This window comes from Musca domestica, unplaced genomic scaffold (assembly GCF_030504385.1).
Source record: "Musca domestica strain aabys unplaced genomic scaffold, Musca_domestica.polishedcontigs.V.1.1 15, whole genome shotgun sequence".
NCBI classification, from domain to species: Eukaryota; Metazoa; Arthropoda; class Insecta; order Diptera; family Muscidae; genus Musca; species Musca domestica.
Window position 1 is genome coordinate 13,990,038 of NW_026712207.1, and position 27,792 is coordinate 14,017,829.

The window sequence follows — 27,792 nt, forward strand, 5'->3', positions numbered from 1 at the left end:
TTATTCTTATTAATATAGATGTGTATAATTCTACCCTACACCACACAAATCATTTGTTTGGCCCAAGGACGAAACCTATTGGAATTGGAGATAATCGGTCAAAATTTAGATATAGCTCCCTTATATAAATTCGTCCGATTTGTTTTTTATAGTCCACCAAACGTGTAATATCAGCCTAATTAGGGTGGAATTTTACACTTACCACCAAATTGGGCATAGAAACTAGTATGTCAAATTTGGTGAAAATCGGTTCAGATATAGTTATAGCTCCCATATATATTGTTCCTCCGATTTCTTATATTTGTTGCCCACAGCCGTAATATGCACTCTGTAACAACAATATTCAGCGAAATATATCAAATACAGCTCAGAAATACCAAATTTTATCGATATCGCTTCAGATTTGGATATAGCTCCATATATATCATTATCCGATTTCAAGTTGATTTTTGTGTTTTAAATTATTCAACATCATGGACATACCACTCTCGTTCCCTCTAACCAATAGGTCACTGGTAATAACCCCGGTAAGTGTAAATCCTCCAATGTATCTACTTACCCGCAACTACTACTCGACACTTCAATGTACTGTCTGCTGGACGCTAAAATGGACTTGCAATAGCGTGAAGCAAAAGGACACTGCTATGTTGGTACATGTGTGTATGTCTAGCAGTCCCTGTATGTAGGTATGTGTGCGTGTCTCAATTCCTTTAGGAATTTTAATGTATTTACTAGTTCTAAATGGTCATTTGACCACTTCAATGGTTATAGAGGACATATGTATATAGCGACATGCAAACATACATACGTGGCAAATAACTGCGACAACACAACAACAGGCAAACATTTATCCTACATTTACTAAATACAGGTACTTTTATTGCCTCACTAATATTTTTCTCCTATCATGCTGCTGTGGCGCTTGGCTTATATGGCCTTTCGTTCCTCGATATGTGTGTCTTCATGGAGGAAGCTATGTGACTGAGGTTTTGCTCTAGCATAGATTTGTCTTTTTCTATAATACGGGTTGATGGGGTTCATTGGAGGGTAATAAAAAGACAGGTTTATCTCGTGGTCCTGATTGCTAAACTGTTCGTTGTGCCCGTTTAGTTTTTAAGTCCATCTGTTACATCGTCACGATACCGGGGTCCATATTAAAAACACCAAAAACTCTCACTCCGGGCCATAGACCGACATTGTCCAATGATGATTTGTTCAATGAATTTCACGGCGAGTGGCATATCGGTAAGTTTGGGGTGTGTGCCTCTTTTGGTCTGTCATTGGATTAGATGCCGCATAGTGGCTGAATATACGGTGTGGCTCCTACAAAGGTATTGAGAATATCGAACTGTAACAGGATTGTTTATATTTAAATTTTAATTAACAAAATTCTCTATTTTTGTTGAAAAAAACATAATTAAATATTTGGAATATAAAATGTTATGGACCAAAAAAATCCTTGTATTTTCGAGAAGAAAATACACAATTTTTTTGGTCCGTCGTTTATGTTTTACTTATCATATCCTTTCAAAGCGTTGAATTTCTTTATAGCACAACTCTACAGACAGCACTTTCAGTGTCTATTATTTTATTTCATACCTTTATCATAGACAAAGGCATGTAAAAATTCAGATCTCCTGCCATTTCGGATCGTTCTATAACAGTGGTACAATGTTTTGTATTTTACGCAATGTTTTGCATATACAGGGTGAGATAAAAAACTGCAACCAACTTCAGATTGCTGTCATTTCCAAGCTACTCGCCCGACAGCTGTTAAAATTATTTCAGTGACAGCTAATCATATTGTTTACAAGCGTACAAAAGCGTTTTGGTGAGATTTTTCCAGAAAAAAGTTATTCATGGTGGAATTCAAGCGTGATAGGGTGATTACTATATATGGCTGGAAAACCACAAGTGGCTATTGTTAGAGCACTCCAACATTTAAATGTGAACAAATCTTTTGTGTCTTGTACGTTCGCTCGTTATCGTGATACTGGTAGCGTAGCCCGACGTCAAGGAAGTGGACGAATGAAAACAGCAACATCAGCAGAAATGGTTTGAAAAGTAAAGAAGCGACTTGATCGAAAACAGCGTCGCAGTGGCCGGAAAATGGCTCGTGAGCTGAACATATTGCAATATTCCATTCGGCAAATATTGAAAAATGAGCTCGGGTTAAAGCCATTGAAATTCCAAAAAGTGCAAGAACTTACACCGCAACAGAAAGAAAATAGACTCAAAAGATCTGAAGAGTTGCTTCGCTTGGCCGAAAGTGGTGAACTGCCGAATTTGGGTTTCTCCGTCTCCGATGAGAAAACATTCGTTTTCCAGCAGTTTGTAAACAAACAAAATTATCGTGTTTAGATGTTGAAGAGGTCAGCTGAAAATGTGCACCTTCGGTTGGCCACTCAAGCGCCGGCCATGATGATAGTGTGGGCCGCCATAAAAGCCGATGGTCGCTCTCCACTCGTATTTATCGACCGTGGCATAAGAATAAATGCCGAATATTATCACGAACATATTCTGCAGGTTGCATTAAAGCCTTGGGCACGAAAACATTTTGGCCGCAGACCTTGGACATTCCAAAAGGACTCAACACGTGCCATCCAAAAATGGTTCCTCGCTTCATGGTCAGCGCACAATGGCCACCAAAATCTTCGGATACCAATCCGTTGGACTATTGTGTCTGGAGTATTTTGAAAAGCAAGGTTGGCACTAAAAAATACCAAAGTGTCGATTACCTTGAAACAAGCGCTTCGTCGAGAATGGGCCAAAATACCGCAGAGTAACATTCGGGCAGCGCGTGACGGTTTCATTGGCCGTTTGAAGACCATAATTCGTGCCAAAGGTGATCAATTCGAACAAATCTACACTTATTCAAAAATTTGACGCTATTTCGACATGTTTTGCTTTCATTCAATAAAATTTAAAAAAAATAATGGAAAAATTATGGCGTTTGACTTTGCTGCAGTTTTCTTATCTCACCCTGTATTTATTTATTTCTCAAAAATTCTGAAGATATTCTCCACCAAACACTTCAAAACCACATTTCCTACTATGAGCCAAGTGTTTTTTTTTTCAATTTTTATAAAATGTATATATCACTTAAATTTTAATTAAATTTTCTTGTATCCTATCTGCATAAATTCAAAAGCTCAATAAGTTCAACCCTCTCTCCTGATTTTTCTCTCACAGGCATGACATGTCAAATGTGAGAGTTTTGTTATGCTTTTCCATAAACATTTAGATGACAGAAGAGGCGGTGTCGGGGGTCGGCACAGGTCGTGCAGTTGAGTGGCACCACCAGAAAATGCAAAAATTCAAATTGCGTCAAATGTGTGCCAAACTGGTGTGGGTTTTGGCCAAAGAACTGTCGCACATTTACACAGACACTCCGCTCCGTCATAGGTGACACATATATGTATATCTGTGTATATAGGTAAATTTGCAATTAGTTTTGCTGTTTCTTTCCCCCCCCATTACGATTTGAACACAGTGCCACCAACAGACGTAATAATCGTAGTTGTCGTCATTTTAGTTTTTAGATTGCATTTTTTTCGAACGGCATTCGGAATGTGAATTGAGAAGTTATGCAAAAGACTGGTAAGTGTCCGCTACTTCGTCAGCAAAAAATCCATCTTAAAATTTCAGAATCGTTCGTGTTGGGTCTTTTTATACCCTCCACCATAACTAGTAGTACATTAAGTTCGTCATTCCGTTCGTAGCTCTTCAAAATAGTAATTTTAGACCTATATATTTTTGATCAGCGTAAAATTTTACGCCTATTTAGCTTGTGTCTGCCTGTCTGTTGTAATCACGCTATCTTTCGAACGAATTGAGACATACGGCTAAAATTTTGCACACATGTGTATATTGCCAGTAGGCAGGTTAAGTTTGTAAATGGGTCATGCCGGTCCAATAGCGTATTCAGGTCCATGTCTTCGATACCTCCCGATATTCGGAATTTTGATGACTTTAACGGCATTATTCACCGGAAATGTTTCAAATTTCGTATTTTAAATTTGTAATTGGTACTATAGGCAATGACTGAAAATTGCCTATGGAGGTTCATGTCTTCGTATAGTTCCCATATAACGATTGTTTCGTATTTGAAGATCTTAATTGGTACTTAAGCCTATGACAAAAAATTACTTTTGATGGACTACACCTTCGTATATCCCCCATAAATGTGGTTGTATTTCTCTACTAATTTTTTTTTTTAACATTTTCAAGTTCCTTCAGAATGGTGGAGCTTATTAAAAGTTCGGCACGGCCGAACTTAGCTGCTTTTCGGAAAGATTAATAGAAAAGTGTTTATCTTTTACCCAATATTATTCACAATCTGTAATTTTGAAGTTTATCGAGGGAGATATGAGTAAAATCATTGCACAATGGACCCACATTCTATTTTTGTTTGTTCAAACCTATTTCAACGTCTCAATATGTAATCACTAGTGTGTCCTTAAAATCTAATTTCAAAATTTTATCTCTATCCCTTTACCCAATACCAAATTTAGTAACACTTATTCCGCATATCCAAAGAAATCTACATCTCTCCAATCTAAACAAAAGTGATCCAAAATTAGAACCATTATGTACTTTTTGAAAAATTATAGTACGCTATCGCAAAACAACATATAGATTTCAACACAAGATACCCACAGATACCTCAATATCAAATTTCGGGATCCCAGCTCTATCCCCTCACCCAATACCTAATTTAGTAACATTTAGTACTTTTCGAACAATTATAGATCACATTTTCAAACAAGTAAAATCTATATCAAATTTCAGGATTCAAGTTGTAGACCACATTCTGATTAACCACCAGATACTGAAACTGAGACCAAAATATGAAATTTCGGGCTTCCCTCATCTAAAACACAATTTAGTTACATTTAATACTTTCGAACAATTATAGAGCACATTTCGTAAATTACCGCCATATCTTAACCACAGACACCAACAGTGACATCTATTAGAAATTTCAGGACTTCAGCTCTAACCCACATCCAGATCTCAACACCAGATACCATCGGAGACCTAAATATCAAATTTCGGGCATTCAGCTCTATACCCAATTTAGTAACATTTAACACAATTTAGTAACATTTAGTACTTTTCGAAATTTTAAGTACACATCTCCAAAACCTACATTTCTTAACCACAGACACCAACAATGACATATTTATCAAATTTCGGGATTTCATTCACCCAATGCCAAATTTAGTGCTTCTCGCACAATTATAGTACATGTTTCCATAACCACCTCCTTGATGTAAGAACCACCTCCATATCCAAGAATTATTTCTCATAACAAATTTCAAGATTTTACCACTATCCATTTTAGTACTTTGGTACATGTATTGTTAGTAACATAAAGGAGTCTCACACCAAATTCAAATTTCCAGCTCTATTCGTTTCCCAAATACTATATAGTACTTACTACTATCTAGTACTTTTCTTACTATTCAGTACGTATTTCCAAGTCCCCTGCCATGTATGAACAACATCGTGCAAAAGGTGATCATAATTCCAAATTTTAGACTTGAAAATCAATACCTTACACAAATGCCAAATTTAGTACCATTAAGTACTTTTTTGTCCGTATTAACAAAACCACTTCCAAATCTCAACCCTACACAAGAACAGTGATCCTAATGTCAAATTTCAGATTTCAAGCAGTAACCGTTCAAGCAATATCAGATTTAGTACGATTTGGTACCTTCCGTATGCTTGTTGAATGCATTTCCCAACCCAATTCTTTACGAGTATCTTAACCCTACCCACCAGCAGAGACACTAATAACAAAATGTTATATTTCTAGATCCATTCTTTCAACTAAAACCTGTTTGCATTAAATTTAGTAGCATTTAGTACAGTTGGTAGTAGTACTTTGTACGAAATGTAGTACTTTTTTGTACTTTTAGTATACTTCTATTCCAAATTTCCGAAAATCCATCCTTAACACATGCCTACGCACTCTAGCTTTAGCCGTTTCGAATTAAGATAGCATGTAAATACAAAATATAGGATGTTTTCATATTTTTGGATATTTCCATTAATTGAATAATTGTTCGAGCTCGAGGTCAGATCAAGGTCGAAAAATTTCTAATTTCTAACAAATTAAATTTTCCATAATGCTTGATCATTTTTATCTATATCCTCCCAATCCCAATTCCACATCCCGTGCCTGTAACTTCAAATGCATGGCTGACTGCATTTTTGTGTTGTGGTGTTACGGTTGACGCCAAACTGTCTGGCCCAACTTCAGATGCGGGGAAAAAAAGCTGCCGTGTTTATGGGTCGCTTTTGTTGCAGGCGAGCCAGAGAGCCCATGGCAAGTGTTCTCCGGTGTTTGTTTTTGTATATTTTCCTTGTTTTTTCGTTGTTTTGGAGATTATTTTTCTTGAAACGAATTGTGGTACTTGGCCATAACAGCGTGTTGCCTTTTGAAGTAGTGGCACATTTGAAGAAATAAAAGTTGTTGATATTCGCTTAGAAAACAGCGAGCGAACGAGCAACACCGCCAAGTACATTTAGGCATTCCAACACTATATTCTGGCTGATGGTGGCCTTTAGTGTTACAGCCGCAGCAGCAGCACCAGACGTTGCGTTGCAGTTGTGGTGGTGGCCAAAGCCAATATTTGTTTATACATTACACGCACGTATCCATCCATCCACTCGAGCGTAATTCCCGCGGTCTTTGGCATTTTCATTGCACTACTTGATCTGGAGCACGCATATGGTTACAGCAATGCTTTTGGCCAGCGTTCACATGCCCAACCACCCACACACATGGTCCGTTGTGGTTTAGGATTCCCCATAATGTGTCGTGTGTGTTTGTGTGTGGTGGCCGGGCACCAGCAGCTCCAAAGATGAAGAATGGCATAGGAAAAACACTTGAAATGTCATGCAACTATAATAGATACGCGGATGATAACATCAAGTGGTCGTCGCTGCTTGAAGTGAATGTGAAGTGATCTCTCACTTGGGTGTGTGTGTGTGTTTTTTCCACGGGTCTTCCCTGAAAAGGTGCTCCAACAAAATACTTGGCCACATAGTTCAGCCTTCATGCTGAACGTTAAATTGAATAATTACTGCATTTGACTTTAATTTAGATGCTGTTTTATGATGCCACTGCTGCCGCTTCATGTGGAATTGATAGAATTATTACTGAATTAGTTTGAAAAATTGCTAAGTAAATAAAACAAAATATTGGAAACTATTTATTTGAACTAAAAATGTTATAAGGTTGTTGAAACTGAAATTCATGTTTGTTAATAAGTAATTAATGTAAGAAGTAAGAATTAATGTTTATTTAATTTTAATCGAACAAAAGGTGATTGAATTTTCTTCTTTGGTGGTATTTTTTCAAAAAAAAAAAAAAAAAAAAAAAAAAAATGATTGGCTTTCCAAAATATGAGAATTATATACTTTTAAGAATTTAAAGTTTATCGTAAGTAAACATCAGCTCAGCTCCAGAACTGGAAGAATCTAAACGTTTTTACTACAATTACCGATTATCCCTTTTATAATATCGAAAAAAATTGCAAAACTAGTGGATTGTTGACGATTCTGGACCAAAACAATTATTAACTGTAACAAATCATGATTTTTTATATCCTCATCCGTATGGCTACATTTGGTGCGGCTAAAACGTGACTCAACTAAATAACGATCCTAGATATAAGTCCGTTTCAGATCATTTGAAATCATGGGCAATATTGGTCTATTCCTTCTAATACATTCTCTACAATAGGGCGACCTATTCACAAAAAATACTTCATACAAAGAGGAAGGATTATACGATTTTGCTCAAACTATCAATTCTAGATCATATATGGAAATTGACAATATCAGGACACTCCTTGTAGTATCTCCTCCACAAAGGATTAATATTTTGAATAAACATTACACTCATAAAATAATAATAGTCCGACTGTCTACAAATTTTGAATATCCCAATAATTTAGCCAACCATAGATTTAATATGAAAATAGGCTGGAACGGGCTATCCCTTCTGGTATCTCTTCCACAAAGGGTCAACATTTAGAATAACTATGGCGCTTAAAAAACGCAGAATACACTTCCGATTCTCTTCAAACCTAACAAATCCCAAAATTTTTACCAACACAAGATATGGTTCTGGTACCTTCCACAAAAAAGCCAAAATTTTCAGTTCATGATTTTCTTCAAATTTTCTAATATCAAGACGTAGAAGTCAACCCTCAGCCAATGTTCGATTATTTAAATATATTTTGACTGCTGTTGTAATTATTAATATTGTCGACTCTCTACGGAGTGATTTCCAAAAGAATGCACAAATATTGTTCATTTCGTATCGGATCTAAATACAAGGTGAGATGAAAAAACTACAATTAACTTCAGCCTGCTGTCATTTCTAAGCCACTCGTCCGACAGCTGTTAAAATTATTCCAGTGATAGCTCGTTATATTGTTTACAAGCGTGCAAATCATTTTGGTGAGAATTTTCCAGAAAAAAGTTATTCGTGATGGAATTAAAGGGTGATAGTGTGATTTCTTTATAATTGGCTGGATAACCACAAGTGGCTAACGTTAGAGCACTCCAGCATTTAGATGTGAACAACTTTTTTGTGTCTCGTACCATCGCTCATTACCGTGGTAGCGTAGCCCGACGTCAAGAAAGTGGACGGAAGAAAACAGCAACATCAGCAGAAATGGTTCGGAAAGTAAAGAAGTGACTTGATCGAAACCCACGTCGCAGTGGCCGAAAAATGGCTCGCAATATTTCATTCGGCAAATATTGAAAATGAGCCATTGAAATTCCAAAAAGTGCAAGAACTTGCATCGCATCAGAAAGAAAATAGACTCAAAAGAGCTAAAGAGTTGCTTCGCTTTGCCAAAAGTAGTGAACTGCCGGATTTGGTTTTCTGCGTCTCCGATGAAAAACATTCGTGGTCCAGCAGTTTGAAAACAAACAAAGTGATCGTGTTTACTTGCCAAAGAGGTCAGCTGAAAATGTGTACCTTCGGTTGGCCACCCGAACTTAAGCGCCGGCCATGGTGATGGTGTGGGCCGCCATAACAGCCGATGGTCGCTCTCCGCTCCTATTAATTGAATAAATGCTGAATATTATCGAGAAAATATTCTGGAGGGTGTATTAAGGCATTGGGCACGCAAAACATTTTGGCCGCAGACCTTGGACATTCCAACAGGACTCAGCACCATCGCACTCAGAATGCGCCACCCAAGAATGGTTATAAAATAAGGTTCATCGCTTCATTTCCTGCGCACAATAGCCACCAAAATCTTTGAATACCAATCCGTTGGACTATTGTGTCTGGGGTATTTTGGAAAGCAAGGTTGGCACTAAAAAATACTAAAGTGCCGATCACCTCAAGCCAAAATACCACAGAGCAACCTTTAGGCAGCGTGTGACGGTTTCATTGGCCGTTTGAAGGCCATAATTCGTGCCAAAGGTGACCAATTCTAACAAATCTAAACTTATTGTAAAATTTGATGCTATTTCCGACATTTTTTGCTTTCATTCAATAAAATTTATAAAAAAAAATTATGGCTTTTTACTTTGTTGCAGTATTTTTTATCTTACTCTGTATATGGGAGCTTTATCCAAATATGAAAGGTATTTTTGAGCTGTATGAAATATCTGGTATCATTGTTTTTGAGTGCATATTTCGAATGAGAGGAACTTAAGCACCACATCGGATGATACATATATATATGAGCTAAAGCTATATCTGAACCGATTTTCACCAAACTTGAAGTAGTCAGGTAGATTGCGTCTAGGCTGAATCCGGTCGGATGAGCCGAAATACACACTATTTCGACGAATATTACACATATGGCGCACTATATAATTTGAACCGATTATCATACATTTGAACCGATTATCATAAATTTTATCATTGAGTCAAACAAATGATTTGCGGACAGTTTGCGATCTATACTTTGTTTACAAAAATAAATGCATTAAAGGAAATTCATAAATAAACTCAGAATGTGATTCTATGAAGATAATCAAAAGTAAAAATGGGTAGGTATATCTCGTTTAATTGTTAAGACCTAGTAATGAATGTACTAAAGGCCCAATTAACATGGTATCAGAGTTATATGTAAAGTAACTTTTTCGCTCCGCATAATTTTAATCTCAAAAGGAACACTTTTAGTATATAGTTTATATAGTATAATTGTTAAGTTAAAATGTTGTCGGGAGCTCCTCAAAGTATGCTATTAAAATGTAAAATATAAAAAAGATGAAAATGTCAACTTAAATTTTTACCCTAACACAGCTATGAGCAGCCTCAAACGAAACTATTATTGCATATATTGTGAGCAGGGCTACCCTAACATAATGTGTAATCGATCTCGATCGGTAAAACAAATTACGCGCCTAAAAGTATGCACTATGCATACTTATTATGTGAAATATTTTTTTCTGTCGTACTCTTTAGTAAAAATGTTATGGCTTATAGTTCGAATTTCCCGAGTACCGATCGTACCATCGTATCAGTGGTGAACGATGTGAGTTAGACAGATTTTTCCCTTAACGACAACGTAAAATTTAAATTCACAATCACAGATTTTGACTTCAATTCCACATAAAATATTATTTTTTTAATCTTCAAACAATGTATTACCCCAAACAACAGACTATTTGCGGAATGATGAAACTTCACAAAAAAAAAAAAAAAAAATAAAAACAAAACAAAACAAAAATTCTCTGAAGTTGACGCATGTTCTTCAATTGTTTTGTATTTTTGTTGTTTTTATTTGGATTGAAAATTTCCACGAAACTATTGTCATTAACAGCAGCTATTGTGAATAGCAACATATTGGCCATATTGTGGCTGATGGCTGCTGGCAATTTTTGTTGTACGCAAAGGTGGTCTCGGCGTTTTTTACGATGTTATTTAACTAGAAAACCGTAAACCACACAATCTAATCCCTTGCAAAATAGTGAAAAAAAAAAAAACAAAAAACAAATAAAACGAACACAACAAGAAGGGCTCCCAAAGAGGCAGAAAACCACCAAACTATTTCATGCCATCGTGGACACACAGTGAGGGCAGGGCAGATGCCCTGACTGACATTGATGGCAATGCTGATGATGATGTCGAGTGGATTGCAAACCACAAAAAAATGGGTGGCATCACGGAATCACAGGGATTCCATGGCGCACAAAGGAATGGAATTCTAATTTGCAGCCCCTATATTTTGGGAGGCCTGGGGCTGTATTTATGTCACGTTGGCTGCTGTTGCTTTCATGTATGCCATTCAGCCATGCAGTCAGTCCGCCATATGTGTGTGCGTACCTTCTCTTTGATTTTACTTTCCAGTTGCTGGTCCAATTGCTGTTCGCCCTCATGCTTCAGTTCCAGTCCACAATTTGTTTACAAGCAACTTAAGCGCGTTATTCTGCACTTTTTATATGCTTTGTTTTATTTTCCCCAAGTTTTCCGGCCAAAACAATGAAAAGCGTTGTCGTCTCCGTCATTTGTGGTTGTGGGGGCTGGCAATGCGGAATGAAATGATGCTGCTGAGATGATGATTATGCTGTTGCTGTTGGTATTTCCCTGTCAATGTTGCACAGAGAGGATCTCTTGCTAATGAATGGGAAGATTATCATTGCTCCACGGACAAGTTGTGCAATTTTGTACCCTCCATTATCCACAGTATGGAGGGTATATTGAGTTCGTCATTCCGTTTGTAACTCATCGATTGAATAATTTTAGACCTTACAAAGTATATATATTCTTGATCAGAGTAGAATTCTACGATCGTTTAGCACTGTCATTCCATCCGTCTGTTGTAATCACGCTAGAGTCAAAACGAATTAAGATAGGAAGCTAAAATTTGGCTCAGATCAGTCTTTTTCGGCGGGCAGTTTATGTTCGAAGATGAACTCCATCGGTCCACGATATGGTATAGCTCAATATAACGGTACATCCCAAAATTCACTTTCGGAGTTGGTTTTTGCTTGTTAGGCCATCTGTCCGGCCGTCCGTCTGTCCATGCATTTATCATCCGATTGAGATGAAATATTCCAAACAATATTTGTTTGGCCCAAGGACGAACCCTATTAAATTGGTGAGAACCGGTTCGAATTTAGATATAGCTCCCAGATATATCTTCAACCGATTTCGGGTTAATTGTGCATCAAATGGCGAATATCAGTCCAAATGACCTGAATTTTGGCACATCTGACCGAATTCAGTATAAAAGCACGTACATCAAATTTGGTGAAAATCGGTTCAGATATAGCTATAGCTTCCATATACATGATTCATCCCATTTGGGGTTTGAAGTCACTCACATGCGTAACAATAATATTTGGTAAAAGATATCAGATACAGCTCAGAAATACGTGCCTAAAATTTTGTCGAGATCGAGATTCAGATTTGGATATAGCTCCCATATATATACTTTGTCCGATTTCAGATTTATTGTGTATGGATAATCTCAGCCAAAAAAGACTTCAGACGGAATTGGGCCTAGAAGGAAGGAAAATCGGTTCAGATATAGCTATATATATGTTTCATCCGATTTGGTGTTAAAGTCCCTCGCATGCCTAATATATCCTGCACAACAATTTCCCATAATTCCCATACCACCATCAAATGCAGATAATTGTATTTGTAATTTAATGTTGATATTGCTGTTTAAAATTTCCCCCAATTCTTGTTATTTGTGTTATTGTTGTTGCTAAATGTTGTGGCATCTCGTTAAGTTGTTGTGATCATTTGTTTGTTGTTATTAAAGGCAAAAAATTTGCATCTTGATGAGATTCGTCGGTGTGTGTGTGTTTGTGTGTTTTCTTAACTCGCGGTAACAACAAATACTTTTATCATTTCTCACCACCCTTCCTCCCCTCATCTTCTTCCTGAGTACTTTAGAATCAACTGCTGCTGATGATGACTAAGCCAATGTCGATGCTGCTGATGGAATATTTACTTTTGTCTTGTTGCCGATTTTGTTGCTGGTGTTTTTGTTTTTCCAAATTTTACGACTTTTTTTCCTTTGGTGGACCTGATGTCTGTTGATCCGCCTGGCTGGATGGCTGGCAGCCCATTTGTTTTTGTGTATTGGGGGGCCGGCCGACCATTTGAAAATGCATTTTTCCCTTTGAAGTTTTCGCACTTTTTTTCAGTTCCGAAAAAAAAATAAAATAAAACAATAACATCAACAGCAAAAAATGACGTAAAAATTCTCATTGTTGTGGTCTAAATGGTTTTTTAACAAATGAGTTTTTCATTAGAAATTGGATTTTTCTGGTGTAGCTGTTGATGCCGCTAGGCAAGAGGGCGGGATCTACCAGACATTTATGGCTGATGAATTGTTTTCAGTTTGTTGTTGCTGTTGTCTGTAACAAGAATAATAATCAATAATGATTTATTTACAAAATATACAAGTTGCGTTTTATAAGGAATTCGCAGACTTTTTGGGAACATTCTGAAATTTGTTGGTTTGGTTGTTTTTGTGTTGGTCGTTAATGACCACCTGCATGAATTTCACGCTAAATAAAAACATCAAAGAGTTGAAGCGACACTAAAATGGAATTTATAGTCCGTTGTAAATGGAGCAAAACTTTTGCAATATTTTGAAGATGGCATAAACAATTGAAAAAAATGTTAGAAATATGTGTAAATATGAGAGAGTGCATACGAAGCATTGAAGGCGTTAAAAAGGAATTTATAGTTTATAGTACCTAAAAGGTCATACATTAATATTAGAAAACCTGCAAGGAAATGACAAAAGTGCATATACTTCAACGACGCACCAAAATTGAGTTTGGTCCTGATTTTGGTCCAGAGTCATAAATGAATCATTTTTCTTTGAAAATGAGCAAGAAGCGACAGCTTCGTTATCAGGCCATGTTAAACGAATTTTTGTTCACAAAATTTGAAGAGGAGAATTTTGGAAACATTTGGTTTGAACAGGTCGGTGCAACGTGCCAAAAAGTCATTTGGCGGACCCTACTATATCTAAATCTGAGCCGATTTCGAAAAGACTTGTCAGAATAATTTAAAGGCTGTATCGTGTACCGAATATTGTTGATATGAAGTACTTATTTCGGCTTTGGAGTATTTTAATAACATATCCGATGAAATTTATGGTCAGGCTTAATTGTTGTTTTTATAAAAACAATGTTTGTTTATTAGTGGAGAACGATGGTTATGTTTACCAGGAGGAAAGGCAGGGAGTACCTAGGATTCGGACAGAGTCTTGTTTTTTGTCTGGAATATTCTCTCCAGGAGTTATTTTAAAATAACTCCTATGATAAAAAAAAACTTTTTTTTAACCCAAGTTAATATAAGAGGAACCAAAGAATTACATAAAACTAAACTTCTTTTGGAAGATCTTCTAAATCTTAAATCAGATTAAATACAAATACCAGTAAAACCGTTTGGATATAACTGTTAAACTTTTCAAAAAACCATAAAGTGGGTGAGGCCGTTATATGGGGGCCATACCCAAACGGGAACCTCTATAAAAAATTTTATACTTCAAGGATTGCCATCTACCAAATTTTCTTAAATACCACATTTGAAACAATTTCGTGGGTAAATGTAACTAGGATTACCAACATTTAGAATATCGGTGGGTATCGTTATATGTGCACTATTGGAAAACGTAGACCTAAATATTCAATGTTCTGCCACTGAAGCTAGAACCCATTATGAACTACAAATACAAATTTTTAGACAAATCCGCGGAAAAATGTGGCAAAAATCATCAAAACACAGAATATCCGGAGCTACAATTATGCGGGGCTATACAAAAACGTGGACCTATATATATTATGTTTCGTCACCGGAGCTATAACCCGTTGCGAACTAAATACCGTTATATGGGAGCTAAAGATAACGTGGATCTATAATACAATGTTGCGCTACGGGAGCTAGAGCTCATTGTGACCGAGAAATATCATTGTTTAGACAAAGCCGTGGTAAAATGTGGCAAAAATCATCAAAATACCGAACATCGGGCTAAACAGAAACATAGACCTATATATACAACGTTCCGCCACCGGAGCTAGAAGCCACCATGACCTACATATACAAATTTTAGCAAAAGTCATCAAAATACCAAATATCGAGAGATACCGTTATATGGGGGCTATATATTCCCATAACAAAACGTGGACTTATATATACTATGTTCCGTAACCGGATCTAGAATTGCGAACAAATTCCAATTTTTCCAATTGTTCTGCCAATTTTGAAGCTCTATGTCAAATATGGGGTCTACGACGAATATTTACAAACGAAATGACAAAATTAATATACCCTCCTTCTCGAGGTTGAGCGTATAAAAATATATATAAAAAAGTGGCTGGAAATTAAGCCTCCTATCTGAAATAGACCAAAATTTAGACCAATTTATTAAACACTTTTCGGTACTGAAGTAGAATTTTATGTTCTATAATAGTCGATAAATCAAACAATTTCAAAGAAAAGGTCCTACAATAGCAATGTTATACCATGCTGTGCAAGTAGTCCTAATGCAAAATTTCGTAGCTCTAACTTTTATCCATTGATCAATATCAGTAGGAAAATTAAAAAATCCCACGCGATTTCAAAACTATTTCAAAATTTCCAAGTTAAACCACTTGCCGATCGTTCAATAAAAATATTATAAATATATTAACATCGTCAGACTACTACATCCCGACTCTCGGGATTGTAGCTCTAAAAGTGTTATATATTTAGTACTTTTTAGTACTAATTCAAAAAATTCAACATATCTCATGTTTTGAACCAATGATACTAATTGGACAAGTACAAAGTAAATTTAGATATTATACTCCTTGGCATTTGACCATTCTAAAAAAGTGCCAAAGTTGTACGAAAGTTAAATTTCGTCAGACAATGTCAATTATTAAATTGCAAAATCTTAGCTTTGAAGATTTAAGCCCTAAGATATTAGAGTCTATGCCAAAAAAAGCTGTTGTACTTTTCCGAATATCTCAAATTATTGTCCGCCTACACACCAACAGCCAACTACATGCCAAATTGCAATATTCTATATCCAGCCGTTCCTTCTGGGCGTTGATGACGCAGTTAGGCCCATAAATACGAGATGAGGAATAATAATATATTTTTGGCGTTTATTTCCCACGAACTGCATTCTTTCCTCTCTTCCTTTATTTTTCCGGTAAAAATAACAAATTATTTATAGATTCTAAACGATATTTAATATATTTTTTTAAAAGGTATATTTCAATGTTTTTATTTGTATTCAACAATTAAAATGCATTTAGTTCCTTAGCAGTTTTATTGAGGGAGAGAATAGGAGAGAGTCGATACAATCCCTCCCACTCCAACATAAAACTTTGGAAGACAAATACAAATGTCGACGAACAAAAATCTTTCTTTGATTTATTATAAAATTTAAATTTAAATTTAAATTTATGTGTATGTGCAGCAACTTTTCTTTATTTTCCATGGAAAACCCATAATAATTTCCGCATTTCTTGAGTGTCATTTCCCTTTCCGTTTACTTCATTTCCTACGTTGTTGTTGCTGCCTTCCTGTCATTGACTTCAGTTGCGCCAAGTCCTTTCTTATCGTTGTTTTTGTAGTTGTGGTTGTTGTTGTCACTGTCATTGTTGTAAGTGAAATCTAATACAACTCCTACTCTCCATTATTCGTCTGACTGTCTCACCAACTCATCAGAATCACATGATTGCGAATCGAGGCTAAAGGCGTTTGTAGAATTGTAAGTGACACTTGTTTTTGGTCTTCTAAGTCGCGTCCGCTCACTCTCCGTCTCCGTCTGCCTCTCCCCTACCATCCCTCTCGGTTTGTCGCTCATTTGCATAAGTCGGTCAACCGCAATTGTTTTAATTAAAAATTATTCATTTATCATAATAAAACATCAACACGTCTTTTGTTATGCAAATAATTTGTGTTTTCATTTAAGGATTATTCCGTGGAAAGTTGTAAGATGATTGTGTGGGTGGGTGAGTGAGAGTGTGTGTGTGTGTGGGTGGGTGGGCATTCCTACATGTCTTGTTGTGGCTGTGTAATGAGACTTGCAATTACATGTGATTTAAGCAAAAGTTAAAGAGAAGATTTTTTAGTTAACATTCGGATTATGGTTTGTTTGTTGCGTCTTCGCCTTCTTTTGTTGCTTATGATAATGAGAACATGCTTGGTTTTGTTTATGTCATTTAAATGTCAAAAAAAAAGAAAATGTTTTGTTTTTAAATGTGACATGTTTTCTGTCAATTAATTTTAATGAAAAGTTTAATTACATCTCAACAGTTTAGATATTTAAATGAAATATTGTGCGGAGGGTGTTCGATAGAAAAAAATGAGAAGTTTAAAGTAGGGATTAGGGGTCGGAATCGGTATTGAGAGCTTGAGCAGTATAACAATATTTATATATTTTTCTCGAAAATAAATAAATTGTTCAACTTCTTACGAAAATGTTTTAAAACCATTGAAATATCACGAAATGAGAATGGAGGTGGGGTTTGGGTTTGGAATAGATGAGATGATTGCAAAATATTTAGGGTTTGAAATGGTCAGAATTAAATATTATTGTTTTGTAGACGTAAATCAAGAGGTTCAAATAAAAAAAAAAAAAAAAAAAAAACATTTTCCTGATTTTTCAGCCGCTCTGCAGCTCATCATTGAAAACCAATGTAAAAATTATGGGGTTTGACTTTATGAGATGAAAAATCTGCAACCAACTTCAACCTGCTGTCATTTCTAAGTCACTCGTCCGACAGCTGTTAAAATTCCAGTTACAGCGTACAAAAGCATTTTGGTGCGAATTTTCCAGAAAAAAAGTTACTCGTGATGGGATTCAAGCGTGATAGTGTGATTTCCTTAAATTTGGCTGAAAACCCATAAGAGACTATCATTAGAGCACTCCAGCATTTGAAGGTGAATAAATCTTTTGTGTCTCGTTCCATCGATCGTTAACGTCATTCTGGTAGCGTAGCCCGACGTCAAGGAAAAATAAAATATATGATCTAACAACAATCATAACATTATCGAATATCTGGAGGTAATTTTATTTGGGTTATATTCCCATAAGAGGGCCATAGAACATAATTTACTGTAAAATGGGTTTTTTACCTATTATGAATTTCCAATGCCAAATTTTAAACAATTTCATAAAACGTGTGTCTAACATCATCAAAGTATTGAATTTTAGAGGTACAGTGAAATATGGAACCGTGGACTTATCTAGAGAAATTCTGCCAGAGAAATTATTAAAATATCTAATAAGGGCAGGCACTGTTGTAGAAGGGGTTGGCAGATATATATCATCTACACAACAGATTTTGTGTTAGAAAAATATTTGGATGTGTGAAATTTGAAGAGAGTTTTTTTGTTTTTTTTTGTTTTTTGTTTTTCAAAAATCTTTAAACATATGTAGGGGAGGTAGCAAAAGAAAGAGAACAGGATGTTTATTTCGTGTTTTATGATCGTTTTGGTTATTCAAAACTTTGACCCTTTGTGGGGGAGGTACCAGAAGGAAAGGTCCGAACTCTACCATCTTTATAACAGATCTTGTGTTGATAGAAATATTGAGATTTGCGAAGTCTGAATGGAATCGGATGTTAATTTCGTGACCCTCGAAAATATTCAAAATTGTTGACCCTTTGTGAGGAAGATACCAGAAGGAGTGGACCGATACATTCCATATTCACGATAGACCATGGCTTAATAATAATATTGTTATGTGTGTAATTTGAAGACACTCCGACACTAAGATCACATTTTATAATAATTGTAACTTTTCAAACTTTTGACGCTTTGTGGGGGAGGTACTTGATGTAGTGGACCGATATTGTCCATTTTCGCATCTAACCTAGCACTGATGCAAATATTAGGATCCGAAAAGTTGGAGCCAAATCGGGTGATCCTTTCTCTTTCTGTGCAGTAAATTATTTTCTTTGAAAATGTTGACATTTTGTGTGGGAGTTTCCAGAAGGAGTGGACCGATATTGCCCATCTCCGAATTCGATCTATGTTTGACAATAATATTATAATGTACCAAGTTTGGATCAAACCGGATACTCCGGTCGAAAGTTATCGTGCGCACTAGCCAGGCAGGCAGACGGACGGACGGACATTGCTAGATCGACTCCAAATGTCCTGAAAAGGATTTGGTCCAAAGAGCCCTAGGGTCTAAAGTCGTTATTTCGAGGTGGCACGTTTTGGCCGAATAAAATTATATATTCCCCTTCTTAGCCATATGGCTGAGGGTGTAAAAATGGCATAGGAATTTTTGATCTGTATCTGATATCTGGATATCCTCGAATGTTAGGGACTTAAATTTCATTTAACTAAATTTGGTGAAAATTTGAAGCACTTCCTTCTCGGCCGAATTTTCCAAAAATTTTCAAAAATATTAAAATCGGACGAAAATATATATGAGAGCTATATCTACATTTGAACCGATTATCGCCGATTTAATAGGGTTCGTCCAAACAAATGATTTGTTGAAAATTTCATCTCAATCTGACAAGAAATGCGACCTGTATTATGTTTACAACATATAGAGGGGCATGCATAAATCGATTCAGGATGTGATTCTATGGAGATTATCAAAGGGAACTATGGGTCTATTTTAATTTCTTTTTTATGTTACAAACAAATGCACAAGGACATAATATCACAGTGTGGCGTGTGATATAAAAAATATGTGTTGAGTTTAAAAGGATTATTTCGAGGTTTAGAAGCTGAGTGATAATCTTGATGAAGTTTAGTGAATTTGCGAACCGAATGCAATAATGCTCTAAAAATAGAACCAATATTTTTCATAATTTTTTTCTGGACTTTTTGTGGCAATTTGTTAAGTGCTTCCTACAATGACACGTCTATTTAAAACTACGAGGTAAGTAGGTAGTTCTATAGGTAGATACAGCTGCCAAAATGGCTTAATAAACTCTTTATTAAGTAACGAACAGCACAACCAATGCATTGTCACTAAATTTCTCCTGCATTAAATGTCTTTATCTTTTTTATATTTAGGGTCTAGGCGAATAATTCCAATACTTTATTGAACTGGTGTCTTGCAGATATTTCAAGGGCTATTGTTGACAGAAACCAAAATGACAAATGATGTATTTTTATTGAAACTAATTCCCCCCTCAAGAAACCCCGAATTAGTTATCGTATACCTTGATCTCCATTTTTGGTTTGTTATTATCTCTCCTATTTTTTACATTAATTAAATTATTGACAGCTATGGTGAATAACATTTCCGATATTATTGTATGTATTATCCAGTGCTTTACATTCCTTTCCGCTTTAATCGCCAGCACGTGTAGCCAGCCACAACAATGACACGAATAGAAAGAAAGGCCAAAAACAATACAGAAACACAAAAAAAGGGCACGAAGCCTGACAGCACTTTGTACTTTTCGTTGGAAGAAGAAACGGAGCGCAAATGGATAAAGAATTATATGAATGAAGGGATAGATGATGCATCATGCATGACTAGATGTCAATCGATATTCAAATTATCGTTTTTTTTGTTTGATATGCTTTATTTCAAATCATGATATGGCTAAAAGTTTTCCGTTCGACAGCACAACAATCGAACATTAATAATATTTAAGAGAGCAAAAATTTTGAAAGATTTTATTAGGGTGGGGTGGAATGTTGGAGTGAAGTGCAATTTTTATGGATTCTTGAAAATCAGCTGAAGAAAATGATTCCAGTTTTCAATGCCATATCCTTAGGTCATTAAAAGTTTCTCTTCAAAGGGAAAATTATCAAAGAAAATGTTTACAGATCAAATAAATTGTGTTGTATAGCTCATTTATTTTTTTATGAAAATGAAATAAAATTTTTTAGAAAATTTTCAAATAAAAAATGTATAAAAAATATTTTTCATTTCTACAACAAGGCTCCAGCCCCGAGGTTCACTGTTGGAAAATAGTTACATTCCAACCCAATATCTGAACCCAATATTTACTCACATTTATCCACCCCATTCCCCCAATGGCAAACCCCCAAAACATCTGTGAAATAATCAGCTGTCATAGTTACGAGTTTTTGCATTTTTATGCGGTATTTTGTTGGTATTGTTGTTGCTCTTTTATTTTGGTTTTGTTTACCACCGATTTCCGATGACTTCGAAGGTGGAATGAGTGAAGTTTTAATCAGGATAAGAATATCTATTGTGGTATTGGCTCACACCTTTCATGGCAACTGATACAATACAAGTTTGCATATGTGTGTGTGTGTGCACGCGGTACGTGTTGAGTATGTATTTGTGGTTTGATATTTACACCATACTCCTCCTCTTCTTTGGCTGGGTAGGTAGTTTATGAGGTCTGAATTTTAAGGAACAAATAAAATCATTTATCAAATAGCAAACTTTTATTGTAACCAAAAAATGAAATATTGTTCACGTTTATTGTTTGGCCAATGACGGTGGTGTGAGTGGAGGGGGGTTTGTTTCGTTTTTTTGCAATGGTTGGTGAGTGAGACGGTGTGTGAGTGTGTTCATGAGAATTTTGAAACAAGTCAAGATTCCATAAACAATAACTTCAAGTTGGGAGATTAACAACAAAAAAGACGGGGAAACATAAGGCAGGGTTTCGCTTATATCCGTTCGTTTGCAAAATAGGTTGAAGAACAGAAGCTAGAAAATTCAAAAGAATTTTGTTCATGAAAAAATTATGCAAAGAAGAGTGTTTATTTCCTCTTCCTTCTGCAGGAATAATTTTGTTGCAAAAAATATCATGACAGTGGGCTGCAGGGCTTTCTCTTCATACATTTTCGAAAATTCACTGGAATGACCAATCATATATGTGATTTGTAATTCCGTTTGAACCTTTTCGATATAAAAAAAATCGTGTTCAGTGTAAAATTCTTTGCCAATTTAACCATGGCCGTTTGTCATTTCAGCAGTTGAAATTACAAAATAACTCGTTCAGGTATAGCCCCCATATAAGGGTAACTTGTGATTTTCGGTATTTTGATGGTGCCTCAATTTCCATTCAAATCAGCTGTGGGTAGATTTACCTCTTGACTCCAATCAAGTTGTAATTTGATATTTTGGGTGGATAGCTGATATTTAATAAAAATGTGATTCACTGAATATAAGTCTACTAAAAGATTTTTTATCCATATCCATGAAGACCCTCAATACCAGCCTAAAGATTTCTAAAAAATGTAAGACCAAAATCGAAAAAAAAATTAATCTTTATGGGGATAGTAGCAGAAGGAAGGAACCGATCCACTCCATATTCAGAAGCAAAATCGCTAACTTGATTTATATTTATTCAAAATGTTGATCCTTTTTAGGGAAGGTGCCAGAAAAAGTAGTACTATACAACCCATCTCTATACCAGGGACTGTTCTTATTCTATGAACACATGAAATGAGGAAGGGAAGTGGTCCGTTCTAACCTATCTTCGTACCAGATCTGGGGCTGTAGAAATATTGGAATGTGCAAAATCTGAACACATCAAACTCTTATTACATATTTTTTAAGAGTTATGTTTCATTACGATTTTAACCCCTGTGGGGGAGGTGCCATAAGTGAACTGATAGTGCCCGTATGTCCAAAAAATTGATATTTTATGTGGAAGGTATCAGAAGAAGTGAACTGATATTGCACGAAATAGATGTAAGTTTGACGAAATCGGACACTCTTCGAGAGTTTCCGTCCGCCCCAGCCATAGAGACGTACATGTTTAGTTCGACTCTAAATGGCTTGAAACGATTTCTCTAAAAGAGATCAATTATAATACTTTTCAATATTTCGATATTTTCCTCCATATCAATATTTCGATTTTTCCAAATTATCTAAAACTTTTCATGGATGTCCTTAAATACTATTTTCCGCCAAATTTTCCTAAAAAAGATTCAAAAATGATAAAAAATTTGAACATGAAGTCATTGAAAAGACACAATTCTTAAGAAATAATATTTTTTTCCAGGAAGTCCTACATTTTTTTAAGAATGTCCTAAAAATAATTTTTCGCCAGACCTTCTATAAAAAGATTCATACAAATTTAAAAATTTGTTGACATGAAGTCCTTGAAAAAAGATACATTTCTTAAAAATAATATTTTGTTTCCAGGAAGTACTTGAAGAAATGTGTTCAAATGGCTCATGATTATGCCAATACTTTGTGTTGAGATGTTAAGATATTGAGAGGCGGAAAAATAGGATCAAATGGGAAACTAGCTTGAATATTAAGTAGTGGGCTCCATTCGCTTTACATTTTGTTTAGATTTTAAAAATGAACAAGTAAAGAAATGTCAAAAGCCGTCGGGTGTGGTCTACTTTATGATACCCTACACCACTGAATATTTGGTAGAGCTACCCGAAAGAATTTGGAATAAGAGGGAACTAATATATGGAAGGTATATCCAATTCTGAATCGGTTTCCACAAATTTAGTGGAGGCTGTTGCACATATCGTACCAAATAACATTGATATAGAGTTCAAAATATGACTTCGAGAAGGAATTAATTAAACAAGTGAAATGCAGTAAGTTCGGCCGGGCCGAACTTTGAATACCCTCTACCATTTGGAAAGAATTTTGGAAATTAAAAAAATAAAAAAGTAAAAAGTAGAATTCGTTATAAATGCTGTTAAAAGCTTAAAAATTCCGTATTTAGAGAGTTACCGTTATTTTGGGGTCTATACGAAGACGAGAACCTGCAATTTTCTGTCGCGGGCTGTATTACCCATTACGAAGTGCCAATACTAAATTTTAACAATTCCAGTGAATAATGTAGCTAAAATCATCAAAATACCGAATAGAGGGAGGTATCGATATTTAGGGGCTATACGAATAGGGAGGTACCGTTATATGGGGGCTATACGAAGACCTGGAATTGCATAGTCAATTTTCTGTCACAGGCTGTTTAACCCGATACGGATTGCAAATACGAAATATGAAACAATTCCGGTGAACAATGTCGCCAAAAACATCAAAATACCGAATTTAGGGAGGTACAGTTATATGGGGGATATGCCTAAACGTGGACCTATATAGCCCATTTTCAATACTAAAAGTCCTGCATACGAAACACACAGTTGAGTAAAAATTGACCTAATTCAAGTCGTTCGGAAACTAGAGAGATTTTCACAGACTGAGAGAGGGACGGATAGACAGACAGACGGACGGTCATCGTTGAATCGACCTTGTGGAGTCTAAAATGTATATTTCGAGTTGTTACATACGGAATGACAAACTTAATATACCCTCCACACTATGTATAAAAATATGTCGTATATTAGAAATTTGGTGCTCAATAATCGTAAAATCAGATGAAGATGGTAGCTATATCCAAATCTGAACCTACATCGATAAATTTGGCAGAGGAAATTTCAGTTTTATGGTGTGTATTACGAATGTGAGGTACTTAAACACCAAATCGGATAAAACTCGTGTACGGGAGCTATAGCTATATCTGAACCGATTTTCACCAAATTTCAAGTACTTGCTTCTAGGCTGAATCAGGTCGGATAAGTCTATATACATCATTTTTAATCTAATACTTGCACAGAATAGAATTAAAATTAGACAATGATATATCGGCTATAAGTCTAAATTTGAACTGATTCTCATCTATTCCTATAGGGTTCGTCCTTGGGCCAAACAAATGACTTGTGGGACATTTCATCTCAATCATAAATATCAGTTGTACCTCTTCCACACAAGGAATTTTTTAATATTAATAATATTCTTAAACCAGTCTCTTTTTTTGCAGATACTATATGGATTTATCGTAGGGGTCCCATTTCGGGTGTATGATCTTAATACCTTTTTCTATTTGTAGGGCTGCACAGAAATCCTAACAAAAATGAATACATGCTTCAATTAGTTTAAATTTTCTGATTTATTCTAAAATTTGCATCTTTGTTTGTCAAAGCAAACCACTGTCAGTTACGAACGAAAATAAAATAAATAAAATTGGCAATGAAGATGATCCGCCGTAGGTATTGTTCAAAAAACAGACTACCGAATTGGATTGATGATGGAAAAAACCTAAAAATACAAATCATTGTTGGCTCTGTCGTTGCCACCAACAAACCATTTGTCAAATGTTTTGCAAAACAAAATCCCCTCCTCTCTTACCGTGCAAAATATTCTCACTCATTCACTGACTTTTTTCCGCCGCACACTGGAACTCCATTCCGTTCGCAAAACGCCACACAATAATCACAAAGGATTTAGAGATAAGAGTGAATATGGATTAAATCATTGACTCGACCGGCATGGCGTACAAAACAAACTCCCCAAACTCACCCTGGTCGAATGAAAAGTCAAATGATGGCAAAAGAAATGACACACGAAAAACTATTAATAATAAACAAATTTTCTACCAAGTCAACATCCTCGGGGGAGATTAAAAAATAGTAACAGCATAAAAATGCAAAAAAAAAAATGGGCAGACGCCAAAGGCTGCGAATCCCAGAGATAATAGCAATGACAATGGCAAGCGGCAAACGTGACGCCACTGGAAGACAGCAGTGTGAATTGTATGGCACAGCTTCCAAGGACTATTTGTGTTTGTGAAATTTGGTCCTATTCGTATGTCTGTGTGTGTTGTTGATGATGATAGGATAACACTGTCAATTATGAATTAATGGAATAAAATCTTGTAACCGTTGTTGTTACTGCCAGCATTGTTTTGGTGTTTCCATCAACATTACCGGAATACTAATTTGGTGTTATGTAACTTGTGAATGTGTTTGCCTTGGATGCAGATTCCCTTTTTTATCTATGCCAATGTTGCCTCAATGCACAACCACGTAAATGTTTGCATTTGAACCTTTTTCTTATGAAATTGATTGTTGTAAGATTTTGGACATAGAATTGGAGCATGAAGAATGTAAATAGATCTTGTGAAGCATATTAGGCTACAAACATCACGAATCTTAGTTATTTTCGAGGAAGGTACACTTTCAGTAGGACTTATTGAGTAATACGGTGTGAAAAACTCAAAAGCCTTAACTAATCATAATAAATATTTCCGAAAATTATATACCATTTTTTTGGAAAATCTTTTTAAATTTCCGTATTTAGACGAATGACTTAGTAAGTTCTCCACAGAAAACGAATTTAAAACGATTTCTTTAGTTTAATCTGAATTTTGTGGAGAGAGACATCGCGAAGCTCGAAGATATTTGTTTTGAATTTCGCTACGCTTTAACAATGCCTTCGATCCATTGGTCATAATCTTACAGTCGCCAAAAGAATAAGCTTTTGTTGTAATGAATAAACTGCAACTGAGCACACTGATACTTTAGTCCAGAACTCAAGCAGGCCGATCATCAACAAGGTCATACTTTGCTGATTGGGTTCTTGAGATACAAGGAAACGATTCCGGATTCCATCAAACGGATGAGGTCCATTTCCAACTCGGTGGCCACGTCTACAAGTTCAATTGTCGGGATATTTTTGAGAAGCCTCTCCATCCCAAATGTATGACGCGCATGGTTTGTGGTTCTACGGGGTCAATGGATCTTTCATTCGAAAATTAGGCTCTTAATTTTTTTATGGTCGGAGTTGGAATGCAATGATCTGGAAAATGCTTTCTTTCAACAAAAGGTCGTATATGTGGCACATGCAACGAAACCAGTGCTGTTTTACAAGAAAAAGTTCCAGAACATGTTATCTCTCAAAGGAGAGATCCGAACCGATATCGGGTGATTTTTTACTTTAAAAGGTATGGTATGTGCCAAGAGCCCAATATCTATATGCATAGCGATTTGGCTTAGCAAAATGTCATGTGAAGGATATGATCCTGCAAATGTGCTCGTTGTGGCCATTCGGCTGATATTTTTATATCCGCACTGTGGTATTATGTCTTTGTGCATTTGTTTGTAATATAGAGAAGGAAGCGAGATAGACCCATAGTTCCTTTTGATGATCTGCATAGAATCCCATTCTGAATTGATATTGTCCGTCCGTATATAGCTCACATATGTATTATCGTCCGATTTACCTTTTATTGTGTACAAAATGTGTGATTTTCGTCCAAATAGGATGTATTTCAGCAAAGTACTTCAAATTTGAAGAAACAGGTTCAGGTAAAGCTATTGCTGGATGAGATGAAAAAACTGCAACCAACTTCGGACTGCTGCCATTTCTAAGCCACTCGCCCGTCAGCTATATTGCGATTAGTGGCTATCGTTCGAGCACTCCAGCATTTAAATTTGATTAAATCTTTTGTGTCTCATATCATCGCTCGTTACCGTGATACTGATAGCGTAGCCGGACGTCAAGGAAGTGGACGGAAGAAAACAGCAACATTAGCAGACATGGTTCAAAAAGTAAAGAAGCGACTTGATCGAAACCCGCGTCGCAGTGGCCGAAAAATGGCTCGCAATATTCCATTCGGCAAATATTGAAAAATAAGCTCGGGGTAATGTCATTGAAATTCCAAAAAGTGCAAGAAGTTACACCGCAACAGAAATAAAATAGACTCAAAAGACTTAAAGAGTTGCTTCGCTTGTCCGAAAGTGGTGTACTGCCGAATTTGGTTTTCTCCGTCACCGATGTAAAAAAATCGTTGTCCAGCAGTTTGTAAACAAACAAAATGTTCGTGTTTACTTGCAAAGAGGTCAGCTGAAAATGTGCACCTTAGGTTGGCCACTCAAGGCCAGATTACAAGCGCTGGCCATGGTGATGGTGTTGGCCGCCATAACAGCCGCTCGTATTAATCGACCTTGGCATCAGAATAAATGCCGAATATTATCGCGAAAATATTCTAGAGGGTGTATTAAAGCCTTGGGCACGCAAACATTTTGGCCGCAGACCTTGGACATTCAAACATGACTTAGCGCCATCG